We start from the raw sequence: 11742 nt of genomic DNA on the forward strand, positions 1-11742 counted from the left end.
TGCCGCCCCCACAACACGACAAAACAGCCCGAGATTCTAGTTGGCAACCCTCCAGGCTAACACCCAGTCCAGTCCAACCCTTCAGAAATGACCCTCTATCTGCTGCAGCCAGGTGTTACGCGGATGTCCCAGCACTATATAAAAGGTAATTAATTCTTATTAATACATGCAGGACCCATGAAACCACCTTAAATTGATCCGTTCTCTCGCCATCACCACACTGCAAATATAAGCTAGGGAAATTACGATGTGAAACGTTTATATAAACTATAAATAAAAATTATACAAAAATATATATAGTGTTCCAGGGACATGCTCTGTAAATTATTAGGTTGCTGGCTCAGGTTTGATCACTGACACACAGTGAAACCCTGAAGACCACCTTAACATTAACAAACATGCAAGCAAATGACACTGTGATTTGAATAAATCAAATACATAAAAGTACAGGTGCCGGTCATAAAATTAGAATATCATGGCAAGTTGATTTATTTCAGTAATTCCATTCAAAAAGTGAAACTTGTATATTAGATTCATTCATTACACACAGACTGATGTATTTCAAATGTTTATTTCTGTTCATTTTGATGATTATAACTGACAACTAATGAAAGTCCCAAATTCAGTATCTCGGTAAATTAGAATATTGTGAAAAGGTTCAATATTGAAGACACCTGGTGCCGCACTCTAATCAGCTAATTAACTCAAAACACCTGCAAAAGCCTTTAAATGGTCTCTTAGTCCAGTTCTGTATGCTACATAATCATGGGGAAGACTGCCGACTTGACAATTGTCCAAAAGACGACCATTGACACCTAGCACAAGGAGGGCAAGACACAAAAGGTCATTGCTAAAGAGGTGGCTGTTCACAGAGCTCTGTGTCCAAGCACATTAATAGAGAGGCGAAGGGAAGGACAAGATGTAGTAGAAAAAAAGTATACAAGCAATAGGGAGAACCGCACCCTGGAGAGGATTGTGAAACAAAACCCAATCAAAACTGTGGGGAGATTCACAAAGAGTGGACTGCAGCTGGAGTCAGTGCTTCAAGAACCACCACGCACAGACGTATGCAAGACATGGGTTTCAGCTGTCGCATTCCTTGTGTCAAGCCACTCTTGAACAAGAGACAGCGTCAGAAGCGTCCCTCCTGGGCTAAAGACAAAACTGCTGCCGAGTGGTCCAAAGTTATGTTCTCTGATGAAAGTAAATTTTGCATTTCCTTTGGAAATCAAGGTCCCAGAGTCTGGAGGAAGAGAGGAGAGGCACAGAATCCACGTTGCTTGAGGTCCAGTGTAAAGTTTCCACAGTCAGTGATGGTTTGGGGTGCCATGTCATCTGCTGGTGTTGGTCCATTGTGTTTTCCGAGGTCCAAGGTCAACGCAGCCGTCTACCAGGAAGTTTTAGAGCACTTCATGCTTCCTGCTGCTGACGAACTTTATGGAGATGCAGATTTCATTTTCCAACAGGACCTGGCACCTGCACACAGTGCCAAAGCTACCAGTACCTGGTTTAAGGACCATGGTATCCCTGTTCTTGATTGGCCAGCAAACTCACCTGACCTTAACCCCATAGAAAATCTATGGGGTATTGTGAAGAGGAAGATGCAATACGCCAGACCCAACAATTCAGAAGAGCTGAAGGCCACTATCAGAGCAACATGGGCTCTCATAACATCTGAGCAGTGCCACAGACTGATCGACTCCATGCCACGCCACATTGCTGCAGTAATCCAGGCCAAAGGAGCCCCAACTGAATATTGAGTGCTGTACATGCTCATACTTTTCATGTTCATACCTTTCAGCTGGCCAACATTTCTAAAAATCCTTTTTTGCATTGGTCTTAATTGATATTCTAATTTTCCGAGATACTGAATTTGGGACTTTCATTAGTTGTCAGTTATAATCATCAAAATTAAAAGAAATAAACATTTGAAATACATCAGTCTGTGTGTAATGAATGAATCTAATATACAAGTTTCACTTTTTGAATGGAATTACTGAAATAAACCAACTTTGTCATGATTTTCTAATTTTATGATCAGCACCTGTAACAGGAAACAAAATATTTGAGCTTTTTGTAACACAGGATGTTCATCTTCCAAAATCCTTTAAATAAGGTTAATTAAAAAAAAAATTGAGTGCAAGTACAGTTTTATGTCAGGCCATGAGAGAAAAATAACACATATATACAACACTGAGAACAGTAAAGTACACTCCTACTTCTTATATATTAAACTTTAAGGAAAACAGATGTGAATGTCCCTAGTATTCACAAATGCTACAGATACAACAGAAAATGGTGACAGCACAGAGGTGGGCTTGTCTTTAAGGTCATTTGTCTGTATGTAAAAGCATAATGGGTAGATTAATTTATTAAACACACCAGGATTTATCTTTTTTTTTATCTTTTAATAGAATTAACAAGGATTCAGCAAACATGTTTAGAAAGAACCCCAATGACACCTGAAAAGAGCTTATGTATTTTTAGCTTTTTTTAATGTTTTAATGTCATATAAAACTTGCCATTTTTACCATCATTATTGCTTCAGTCATCTAACACAAAGTCTCCCAGTCCTTCGTCTTAGCATCCACTACCCACTTGTCACTCAGGTTTTAATCTTAAACATACTTTTTCCTTTAAGAAAACTTCTAAAGATTATTGCTTCCACATCCAGCTACTTTTTCCAAACACACTTTATTTATTTATTTTACAGTGATGTCCTGCCAGTATACAGCCTGTGTCGCATTGAATTGAGGAAAAAAAAAAAAACATTTCCACAAAGCTGTTAACAATATCCATAATGTCACAGTTGGCAATATAGATACAGTATATTTATTGTATGTAGAAATCTGACTTTATATGGTTAAAATATTGGCATATATAATAAAAGAATCAGGCACTGGAAATGCCAGAAAAAAGGAAGAAAAAAATTTATTTATTTAGAGAGATAGATATAGATATATATAGATCTCACACCATAGTGAGGTTAGAAGGGTGGTCAGGGTGGAAGAAACACTTGATTATTTGGAACAAGAATTAACTAGACATCACCAAATAATGTAGGATGCTCTGCATTTACATTTATGCTTTGCTTCTTCCCCACTACCATTTCAATAACTGAATTACTGGAACGGTTCCGAGGATTTGTTCAGAGTGCCATACTGAGTCAGTATAGAGGACTGAACATGCAACACTTCAGCGTCTCAGCCGTTAATCTGCACTGCACATACTTTGAAAATTTTCCACTAGGACAGAGACTATGCAGGTGTGAAAAGAAAAAGATTTTTACAAAAAAAAGGGCAGGATTAAAAATTCCAGAAATGCTAGTTTAGAAACAGATCATTCAAAAGGTATTTCCTACTGTAACAGGCAGGTGTGAAAGTTGCACCTACAAGAAAGAAAGTATTACGTTATCTCCTGCCTTGTGCCCTCAGGCTGCCAGGACAGATTGAGCAGATGCAGAATATGTACAGAAGGATAGACTAATCTTTAGATTTGATTTATACATGTGTTTAATATATAAAATTAGGCTCTTAAAGTCTTAGTAATTTCAGTAAATGGACCAAAAAAAAAAAAATATATACACAGTAATATGAGCCAGGCTAGTGTCAGTGATGTTGATCAAATACAACAAAGGTCTAAAATTAGGTCAATCTTCCAGATATGACTAACTTCAAACTGCTCTGTAGCTAGAACAATTTGGTCACAACATTGATGAAGGCTCACTGGCAAAACTGAAGAAGCGAACCAAAAGCTGGAGAATTGGGTACTGCCTTAAAAAATGAAAACATACAAAGCAGATCATTTTCAGGCAGAAAGCCCTGCCAAGTTATTTTACCTATCAGAGCACTGCGTTTCAGAACTAATAAAACACCAAAAACCTTTCAGAAGCTGACTTGTCTCTCAGCATTTTCTAACCGTGACATCTAAGGGAAATACGATAAAAAATATAATGTCAAGCATAAATAAAGTAATTGCAGAATGAATTTGGAAAGATTCTCCTAAACATTTTAATACTTTCAAATTTAACAGGTTAGCCAAGCAAAAAAAAAAAATAAATAATTCTTGCATGGCTGTCATAATTCATAAGTGACCAGAAATTACATTTTTATCTAAAATAAAACAAAACAAACAAACATGAAATGTTTGTGAATGGTAACATATATAAATGATAACTTCTATCAAAAATGAAACAAATTTCCATATATAAACACCTTGCTCTGCTTTTTTAAACCCTTTGAGTATGGGATATGGGCTATATAAATAAAATGGATAATTAGTATTAGCTTAGAAGAATAAACTTTATCACAAATACTTTTTTTATTGTGGAAACGTCCTGTGCCATGCTTTTCTTTCTGTATTTCAGTACACTCTTAAAAATAAAGGAGCCAAAGTGGTTCCTCAAGGCAATGTCATATGGGAACCATTTTGGCTCCGAAAAGGACCATCCACGAGAAAAAATATTTAGATCAGTAATTTGCCACATTTAGATAACAGATTCCTCAAATACCAATGGGTTCTCAATTTTAAAAAACACTCCTGCTGCATAAAACAGTTCAGGCTTTGTTGTATCCGGTTAGATCTCTTACTATATATTACATTTCTTTTTTTGTCCATATATTCAGAACACTTTTAAAACACCAAAAAACAACTTCACATGCAAAGAACCCTTCCTAGAATTAAATGGTTCTTTGAAGAACCACACGACCCAGTAAAATGCCATTACAGAACCGTTACTTTTAAAAGTGTAGGCATCAGTAGATTTTACGCCTCCTTCATTGTCAAACGGCAAATAAATCAATGGTGGGGTCAGAACAAATAACCTTTACACGGTTATCCTTGGCCATACCCTTTACTGAAGAATTCGTTCATTCATTCATACATCTTGGGAACACACCTTCTAGCTCTGTATATCAAAAAAGACCAATGGCTTAAATGAAGTAACCTACCCTGAATGGGATGTCAGTCCATAATCATAGTTCGTGTTACCTAATCCCTCATTTGTGGACAAATCACAATGCGCAAAAAAATAAAAAACAACAATTGAAGGAAACCTAAATATGTACTGGAACCTCGCACATACAGTATTCACTAGAATCGAACTAGGCACATTGTTTGAGAGACTTATATGATTCTTCCTTTAAACGAGATGGTATTACTGTGTCTCGTGGTTTTCCGTAAGGTTTTTAAATCCGAAACTTAAGTTTCCCGATTGCGAGATCAGAGGTTACAAATTAACCTATAGCACCGCCGTCTTTATGATATGTTGCTGTACTGTATACAGATTTATATACGAACTCTAAAATTCACAAAGCCGAGCATCTCAAGAGGCACTTGTAACGGGCACATTACTTCGAACCAGTACTGTACATCAGATCCACTGAATTTTTACCAGTGATCGCACTCCCGATTATACTTCATTCACCTTCTCAAAATTAACGCGCGAGATGACCGTCCGGCAGCTTGTGGGCTCGGTGGACAGATGGCTAATGCGGGGCCAGCTGGTGTGCAGGATCCGGTCACACCAAGAGCTTTCTTACCCCGTCGTGGGGCCGGAGTTCGTTAAGCCTCTCTTCTGGCATGTAACTTGCACGGCCTCGCATACGCGTCCGCTGCTCTTAATTTCAAGACAAGTCTCTAGAGTGTCGAGAAAAAGACAGTGCTGCATTCAAGAAGTCCAAAACAAAAAGTTTACTTAATGGGACGAGAGAATAATATCACAATGAAACCGGAAATTATCTAATCTACCCCAAAACGCTTGAGTTACTTCATTACAGAGCTTAAGTTCAAGAAGGTATTGATGCAAGTTATGGCAAAGCTTGAATACAACACGGCTGAAATAGAGGCGCGACGGACAGGACGCTTTCACGCTTACCTGTCGGCTGTTGGGCGTTTTTTGAGCTGCTTTAAGACTCTCACGTGTAGCCGCTAAAATAATATCTGTGTTGTAAATACGTAGAATGACAGTTTAGGAGTGTACCGCAGACACAAAAATAAATCATCCGACGCCCTGCAGAGGTACACTTCGACGCTTAATCGCTTCCTCAAGAAGACAGCACAGCAGCCAGCACGTGCGCGTTCCCGAATCTCGCGTGCACGCTGCAATACCAAGTTACTGCCGGGTTTTTAGTGTGGGTGTGATTAAGGGCAGTGACTTGCTCCTTATTAGAATGAAGAGGGTGGTGTTTATAAACACGTAACAAATACTTGCTGGAGAGTTGACCGTGGAAGGGCGGGGTTATGCAAACTAGGCAAATGCTCAATATGCAGGGACTGCTGCGAAATATGCAAATGTTTGGCGAGAATCGACCATAGAGAGGTGGTGTCATGCAAATTAATTTATACATTCAAATAGGCAGTAGGTAGAGGCAGAGCAAAAGAAGGAGTGTCGATGGGTGACCCGTTTACTTAGGATTCAAAGAGACTTCAGGAAGGGAGGGGCATAGTGTAAAACGGGGAGTGGCCAATTGTTAACCCCTTGTTTGGTTATTGGTTTTGCTACATTGAATGGTTCAAAATTAATCAGTTTGCAATTTACAAAAGTTTGCAATTTTTTGTGCAAACCACAAAGTCGAAATTTCAGAAACCTTTAACTCAAAATCACAGATCACTGTCTCTTTTATATTTTGATCATATACATTGAATACCTTATTGCATTCATGCATTTTCTTAACCCGTTGTTGCTAAAAGCAGGAGCCGAGATCGCTGGACCGAAGCCAGGTTGTTAATTGTCACAGTCACGCACAATTACATTTGACAATCCTAAATACACTTGACTGAGCCGTGCTCTCACAGTTTATGACGAATAATGTGATGCATTGGTGGAACTGGGTTAAACAGATCTATTATGTTATTAAATAGAACAAAGAGAAGCAATGTCTGTGCAGAAAAGCAATAAAAATACATGCACATGGATAATGAAGAAATACCACACTAAGCAGTGTGTTCAGATGTAATACAAATTCATTTATGCTTGTATAACTCATTTCCTTTTAAAAGCTCAGAGTGTTGCACATAATTAAAGTATATTTCAAGTAAGGTGGAGAATAATAAAATGTTAAGCACAGAAATGTAACATATGAATAAGTGTGTGTTTCTATTGACTTTTTTATGCTGCTAAATAGTCACAATTAAATAGAACAATTTCTCTTCTGCTTGGCTCATTAACACTTGCCAAGTCAGCATGCAACCTTGGGGATGGTGATCGATGATCAGATATTCTTCAGGGACCATGTCTCAATTGTTCTTGATCTGACAGAGTACACTGCACAACCCCTGGTCCAGGCTTTGGATTTTAATGTCTGAAGTACTGCAACTTTCTGCTGGCAGAGGTATCAACCCAGCCATCTTAACAGCATCATAGGCCCCAGGACAAAGAAGTGTGCTGGGCCCCTGTTTTGATAGCAAAACAGAAACATATGTAGACATCAGAAACATTGTGGACCCCCTGGCCAATGCCCATTGTGCCCATATGTTAAGACAGCCCTGCGGTGGCATGTGTCACCAGGTTGTTGCTGCTGATTCAAAATGCAGTTGCACATCTAGGATTCAACCAGCTGAGGTGGGCACATGTCACTCCTCTCTTCAGATCGCTACATTGGCTCCCTGTGGTAATACATGTTAAGTTCAGATCCTTGATGCTTGCCTGCAGAGTAGTCAGTGGGTGAGCACCTACATATGGAGACTCTTATAAGGTTCTATGCTCCTTCTCAACCACTCATGTCTGTTATTGAACACCTCTGCATGGTATCAAATCTTAGTAAAGACTCTTTATGTGTTGCTCCTGGCTAGTGGAACAAGCTGCCCACCTCCATTTAAAGTTCTGGCTCCATCAATATGTTTAAGATGCCTTTGAAGACTCTCCTGTTTGGTGATTTAAAAAAAAAAATTAAATCACATATTAACCAAATTACTAGGAATGCATTTTTTCACTTAAGGAAAAAAGCAAAGGTTAGACCTCTTATAACTTTACAAGACACAAAAAATATTAGTTTACACTTTTGTGTTTAGTCAACTCATTTACTGTAATGCACTCCTAATTGGACAGGACTTGTAATTAGTGCAGGAATGCAGCAGCCAGAATCTTAACCAGAAAAAGAAAATTGGAGCACATCTCACCAGTTTTAGTGTTGTTGCATTGGTTACCTGTGTCATTCAGAATTAAAAACTTAAAATACTAGTAATTGTTTACAAAGCCTTAAATAATCTTGCCATATCCTATATTTTGAAATGCCTGTCCCCTATACTCCCTAAGTCGTAACCTTAGATTTTCGAATGGCGCTCTGCTTATAATTCCAAGAGCCAAACATAAAAGAAGTGGTGAGATGGCCTTTTGCTGTTATGCACCTACGATCTGGAAAACTTAATAGAAATTTGGCAGGCTAATATGGTGGAACATTTTTAAAAAACTTCTAAAAACCCATTATTTTAACGCTTTGAAGGCTGAATGTTTTTTCCAAAAAAACATAGTTTCTGAAAAGCACTGGTTTCACACAGAAATCAACATCAAACGTCTGTTGCTGCATGCTGTGGCTGCCAGTTTCCCAAGAATGTATGTCAGGCTTGCGGCCAGGCTGTCTTTGCGTTGCTGGGACACAGTCACTGTGCACTGCAATCTGGTTTCTACCTCTTATCATTGTTAAGTGGCATTCCTCCCTGGCGAACATTGTCAGTACAACATTTAGCTGGGGATCATTCAGCTGAAGCTGGAACCTCAAACTCATTTTCGATCACTTGTATCAAAATCTGAGTCTGACAAGTCATAGTCAAGTTCAGAGATAATAGGCAAAACGTCGTCCACGGAGTATTTTGTTTTAGGCAATGGCTTTGACGTCATCCATTCCGCAGTTGCTAAATTACAAACGCAGCACCCTGAGGCGCTTGTGCTAATCGCTGGAGACTTTAACCATGTAATGCTGGACAAAACATTACCTGCCTTCTCCCAGTATGTGGATTGTAACACCCGGGGAAATAGGACTATTGACCTACTGTATGCAAACGTTAAAGACGCATACAGTGCCACCCCTCTGCCTGCGCATAGGAAAGCAGATCATAACCTGGTTCTGCTTCAGCCTCACTACAAACCAAGAGTGAAGGCGCTACCTACAACCACACGATCATTCAGGAAGTGGTCCTCTGAGGCAGAGCAGGCTCTGAGAGACTGGAACTACAGACTGGGATATCCTGCAGGGATCACATAGTGAGAACATTGAGGAGGTTGTTGACTGCACTACTGATTACATCAACTTCTGTATGGACATTGTAGTTCCAGTAAGAACAGTACGCTGCTATGCTAACAACAAGCCATGGATTACAAGTGACATCAAGGGCCTTTTGAACCAGAAGAAAAGGGCTTTTAAAGGTGGTGATCAGCATGAGCTCAAGCGCGTGCAGAAGGAACTCCAAGTCCAGCTCAGGGCAGCGAAGGAGCAGTACAGGAGAAAGCTGGAGCAGAAGTTGCAGAATAACAGCATGAAGGAAGTGAGGAATGGGATGAAGATCATCACTGGCTGCAGCTCGAGGCGGGGTGCCACCATCGAGAGAGACGTGGAGAGAGCAAACTAGATGAACAACTTCTTTAACAGGTTTGACCACCCTAACCTACTCTCACCTCGGAGTACTGCACCCTCCACACATCCTTCTGCTGATACCAGCATAGGTGAGACATCCCCACCCACAATTACAGCAGCGCAGGTGAGCAGAGAGCTGAGAAGACTTCGTGCCAGCAAAGCAGCGGGTCCAGATGGAGTATCGCCACGACTGCTGAAGGCCTGTGCGTTGGAGCTGGGGAGTCCTCTACAGCGCATCTTCAACCTGAGCCTGGAACAGGGGAGAGTCCCGAGGCTTTGGAAAACATCTTGTATCACCCCAGTCCCAAAGGTATCACGTCCTAGTGAGCTGAATGACTTCCAGCCTGTTGCTTGGACGTCACATGTGATGAAGACCATGGAGCGGCTGCTGCTTCACCACCTGAGGCCACAAGTTCACCACACCCTCAACCCTCTGCAGTTCGCATACCAGGAGAAGGTGGGAGCGGAGGATGCCATCATCTATATGCTACATCGATCCCTCTCCCACCTGGACAGAGGCAGTGGTGCTGTAAGAATTATGTTTTTGGACTTCTCTAGTGCCTTCAACACCATCCAACCTCTGCTCCTTAGGGACAAGCTGACAGAGATGGGAGTAGATCCACACCTGGTGGCATGGATCGTGGACTATCTTACAGACAGACCTCAATATGTGCGTCTCGGAAACTGCAGGTCTGACATTGTGGTCAGCAACACAGGAGTGCCGCTGGGGACTGTACTTTCTCCGGTCCTGTTCAGCCTTTATACAACGGACTTCCAATACAACTTGGAGTCCTGCCACGTGCAAATGTTCGCTGACGACACTGCTATCATGGGCTGCATCAGGAGTGGGCAGGAGGAGGAGTATAGGAAGCTAATCAAGGACTTTGTTAAATGGTGCAACTCAAACCACTTACACCTTAACACCAGCAAGACCAAGGCGCTGGTGGTGGATTTTAGGAGGCCCAGGCCCCTCATGGACCCCGTGATCATCAGAGGAGACTGTGTGGAGAGGGTTCAGACCTATAAATACCTGGGAGTGCAGCTGGATGATAAATTGGACTGGACTGCCAATACTGATGCTCTGTGTAACAAAGGTCAGAGCCGACTATACTTACTTAGAAGGCTGGCGTCCTTCAACATCTGCAATAAGATGCTGCAGAAGTTCTACCAGACGGTTGTGGCGAGTGCCCTCTTCTACGTGGTGGTGTGCTGGGGGGGCAGCATAAAGAAGAAGGACACCTCACGCCTGGATAAACTTGTGAGGAAGGCAGGCTCTATTGTAGGAATGAAGCTGAACAGTTTGATATCTGTGGCAGAGCGATGGGCACTGAGCAGGCTCCTGTCAATCATGGAGAATCCACTGCATCCACTGAACAGGATCATCTCCAGACAGAGGAGTAGCTTCAGTGACAGACTTTTGTCACTGTCCTGCTCCACTGGCAGACTGAGGAGATCGTTCTCCCACACTATGCGACTCTGCAATTCCACCCAGGGGGGTAAACGCTAACATCATGCAGTTATTGTCTGTTATACCTGCATTTTTATTACTCTTTAATTTAATATTGTTCTTTATCAGTATGCTGCTGCTGGATTATGTGAATTTCCCCTTGGGATTAATAAAGTATCTATCTATCTATCTATCTATCAATCTATCAATTTCTTGCCAGATGTCAGTGCCATTTTTGCCGTTGTTTGTGCCTTACTACTCACACGAGCACAGGAAATCTCAGTCAAACCAATGAATCTAACTTTCCTTCTAGCAATGAGAATCCAACTAAAACATAACAGTTGCTTTTGTCTCAGTTTACAGTCGATTACCATCGTCAGCTCCTCCTTTTGACAAAAGTTGACATCAGCCCTGAAAGAGTTAATAAGGCTTTTTCATAGTTACATTTTAGTTGTATTCCTGATAGACTGTATAGGCATAAAATGATCATATTCTCCAGGGATCCACAATATTTACTAATTTCTACTACTCTCTGCTTTCTTTTCCAGCTCTTCTGTGGTGGCCATCTGCACCACCACCACCTGACCGAGGCACCATGCACTCCCCCTGAAATAATGGAATGTAGGCGGGTGTCTCAGCTCATTGAATCCTCTCATATGAAGGCTGGAAACAAAGAGAAATGAATTAGGAACATTTAAGTTAGGTAGAATGCCTAGTGGGGCTGGG

At 41.0% G+C, this 11742-nt stretch overlaps 1 protein-coding gene across 1 annotated transcript in view; it reads right to left on the reverse strand.

The window, feature by feature from the left end:
- The window catches only part of smpd5 (sphingomyelin phosphodiesterase 5), a 53833-nt gene extending 47692 nt beyond the window's left edge, over positions 1–6141 (reverse strand). The window contains exon 1 of the mRNA XM_039736689.1: positions 5876–6141. The gene's annotated coding sequence lies outside the window, so the exon portion shown is untranslated. The remainder of the gene's footprint in view (positions 1–5875) is intronic.
- Positions 6142–11742: the final 5601 nt, after the last annotated feature.

This window comes from Polypterus senegalus, chromosome 15, assembly GCF_016835505.1.
Source record: "Polypterus senegalus isolate Bchr_013 chromosome 15, ASM1683550v1, whole genome shotgun sequence".
Taxonomy (NCBI): Eukaryota; Metazoa; Chordata; class Cladistia; order Polypteriformes; family Polypteridae; genus Polypterus; species Polypterus senegalus.